Source organism: Lutra lutra, chromosome 1 (genome assembly GCF_902655055.1).
Source record: "Lutra lutra chromosome 1, mLutLut1.2, whole genome shotgun sequence".
In the NCBI taxonomy this organism is placed as follows: domain Eukaryota; kingdom Metazoa; phylum Chordata; class Mammalia; order Carnivora; family Mustelidae; genus Lutra; species Lutra lutra.
In genome coordinates this window covers 120667024-120670576 of record NC_062278.1, presented here as the reverse complement: position 1 = coordinate 120670576, position 3553 = coordinate 120667024, and the positions used below count along the sequence as shown (strand labels likewise).

General features: G+C 41.8%; 1 pseudogene; it reads right to left on the bottom strand.

Annotated features, from left to right (window-relative positions):
- Positions 1 to 853: 853 nt before the first annotated feature.
- Positions 854 to 1374, bottom strand: LOC125083456 (60S ribosomal protein L32-like; annotated as a pseudogene).
- Positions 1375 to 3553: the final 2179 nt, after the last annotated feature.

Sequence of the window (3553 nt, the reverse complement as noted above, 5' to 3'; positions counted from 1 at the left end):
CCACTGAGCCACCCAGGCTCCCAGTAAATATAATTTCTTAATACTGTAGGAAATCCTATCGGTGCTCAAATTCTCAATTGTTTGATAAATATCATGACTTTTTAAGACAGTTTGTTTGACTCAGGATCCAAATAAGGTCCATACATTGGGGATATGTCTTTTTTAGACTCTACACCTTCTCCCTTTACCATTATATGTCCCCTAGGAAATTATATGTTGAGGGGAGCAGGTAAGAGTTTCCCTCAATCTGGATTTTGGTGACTGCATCCTCATGTTGCTGGTGGTCAAATGTGCAGCATGTTTCTGATTCTTCCAAATTTCTTGTTAAAAGGGAATTGAGTCTAGAGGCTTGACCAGGTTTGTTTGATTTTTTTTTTTTTTTTTTGGCAAGACTCCTTTTTAGGTGCTGCTGTTTTCTTCCACCAGGAGTCCCTTAATGTCTGTTGGCATCTCTTTTTGTGTCATGTTAGTAGCTGTTGATGATTAAAGCCTAGATCTGTTATTACATTACGGGTAGCAAAATGGTTGTAATTCTATCTTTCCTTCTTCATGTATTGACTGTAATGCTCCTATAAAAAGAAATTCCCTACAATCTGTATTTGGTTTCTCAGTGTTATGGTTCATACAGGAAAGGCAACATAAATGCTTGATGTCCTACCTTGATTTAAAATAATGAGTTGGTACCTAGCACCCTCCCACAGAGACCAGTCATGGCTTGGAGGGGGCGGTAGTATTATGAATGCATGGATTTAATTATGTGATGTGTTTTGGTCTATTGCAGTTATCCTCACTGATGTTCAAATTATCCATCACTGGCATTGAAAGCCCCTTCAGATTGGTTCCTAAATCCCCCTTTTTTTTGTAGTTTTATGGTTTTATTAACACAAATATGACGTGCACAATCAGCTATCTATTCATTTTCTTCGCTGCGCAGCCTGGCATTGGGATTGGTGACTCTGATTGCCAGCTGGACTGTCTTTCCACAGTAGCTTTGCAGTTCTTGGAGGAGACATTGTGAGCCGTCTCTGCACAGTTGGATTTGTTGCACTAACAACAAACGCAGCAAAAATTCAAGCTCCTTGACCTTGTGGACTAGGAACTTCCTGAAGCCACTGGGCAACAAGGGCTTTGTCTTCTTGTTGCTCCCGTTACCAATGTTGGGCATCAAGATCTGGCCCTTGAATCTTCTGAGCACCCTATTGTCAATGCCTTTGGGTTTCTACCAGTTGTGCTTAATTTTGACATATCAGTCTGACTGGTGCTGGATGAACTTCTTGGTCCTCTTTTTAACAATCTTGGGCTTCACCAAAGGTCTGAAGGCAGCCATGATGCCCAGTAACAGATGGCCACCACCTCCGCAGGCAGCACCAAGGAAGAGAGCGATTCCTGAATCTTTTTGATGCAGAATCTTCACTATCTGGTATGACGAGATGTGATGTTCAGGTTTATTTTGTATATTTCCAACTTAGATCTGTAATCACCCTTTTCCCCTAGAAGACTTGGTCACTTTTAATGGAAAAGGAATTGAAGTTGTTAAGTACCATACGGGGTCTCAGAATCAAAGGGCCAGGCAGTAGGTGTTGAAGATGTCTTGGTGAGCAAAGCTGTACTAGAGTCTTCTAGAACTCAGAATTTGACTGGGAACCATTCGCACCAACCTCCTCTCAAGCTGTTGATCTAAGAAAAGGATGCTATTATCTCCCAAGCAGAAGATAATTGTTTCATTCAATCCAAGTAAGTAAAGAGAGAAAAAAATGGAGCCCATGAAAAAACTGCTACTGAGTAAGAGAAAGGACATATCCTTTCCTCCCTAATGAACAAGAGGAAGGGACAAATTCCCAAAAATGCAGGCTGCTGCAGGATACGAGAAGAAAATATTGGGCAATTGTTTAGCATCCTTGATAGAATGGAAGAAGAGCTGTCTTTCATAAAACATGAGCAGACAGGGGCGCCTAGGTGGCTCAGTTGGTTAAGTGATCTGCCTTTGACTCAGGTCATGATCCCAGTGTCCTGCTCGGTGGGAAGCCTGCTTCTCCCTTTCCTCCCTGCTCTTGTGCTCTCTCTCACTATCTCTGTTGCTATCTCTGTCCCTCTCTCTCAAATAAATAAACAAAACCTTAAAAAAATAACAAGAAAATATGAGCAGACAACCATAGGATGAAAACAAGCAAAGAAAAATAACAAAATAATGAAAAGGGAGATGTAGAAGAGAAAGATTTCTCAGGGAAAATTAAAAACATAAGAGCAAAAACATGATCAGACTATACAGTATGTAATACTGTAATTTTCACCTAACAGTGTATGAGAAACAATTTTCCATGTTCCACTGAAGATTTTTTACAATGCTATTCCTAATGATTGGACTGCATGGGTAATCCAATATATGAAGGGTCATACCTCATTGAACTTATCCCCTCATGTTAGAAAATTATGTATGTTCCAGTTGTCTGCCATTTTGAGCAACATGAAGAGGACACATCTTTGTACATCTTCTTATGTATTCAGTAACTGTTTAGTGAACATCTAATGATAGGCACAGTGCTAAATGTGAGGGCACATGGCTGTAAAAAAGACACACATAGTTCTTGTCTTCATGAACCTTGCACTTCAACAGGGAGACAGAACAATTAAGAAATGTCAGCAGGGGCACCTGGATGGCTCAGATGGTTAAGCATCTGCTTTTGGCTCAGGTCATGATCTCCAGGTCCTGGGATCAAGCCCCACATCAGGCTCCTAGCTCAGCAGGGAGTCTGCTTCTCCCTCTTCCTCTCTCTCTCCCCTTGCTTGTGCTCTTTTTTTTGAATGAAAAAAAATTAAAATAAAAAAAAAGAAATGTCAAAATTTTATAATAAATGGTAGAGAAAGCATATGGTGATAACAAAGCACAAGGCCAGGAAGCCTAAATGACTTTAGATTTTCCTGAGAAAATGACATTTAACCTGAGACCTGAAGAATGAGAGGAGGAAAGCTAAGGAGAGAATTGCAAACAGTATTTCAGAGAAAGAGAACAGCATGTGCAAAGGCCTGAGTGTGGGAAGAACAAGTCACACTCAAGACAAAAGAAATTCAGTGGCAGGTCACAAGGGACTTCTCTCTGAAGGACGTTAAGCATGGAAGTGTCACGGTCAATGTTTTTGTGGCAGAAGCAGCACTCTGGAGCACAGTGTACATGGGGTTGTAGGGTCGTGTGACTAGAGGTAGGGAGGCCATTTTGGAGGCTGTTTACTAGGCCAAGCAGGAAAAGGCAGTGGGCCAGAAGAGGGGGTTGGCAGTGAGCTCCCAAAGAAGCAAATGGACTTTAGAAAATATTTAGAAGAGGGGCGCCTGGGTGGCTCAATGGGTTGAGCCGCTGCCTTCGGCTCAGGTCATGATCTCAGAGTCCTGGGATCGAGCCCCGCATCAGGCTCTCTGCTCAGCAGGGAGCCTGCTTCCTCCTCTCTCTCTGCCTGCCTCTCTGCCTGCTTGTGATCTCTCTGTCAAATAAATAAATAAAATCTTTAAAAAAAAATATTTAGAAGAGGCTGGTCCATTTGATGTGGGCCTTTAAGGGAGA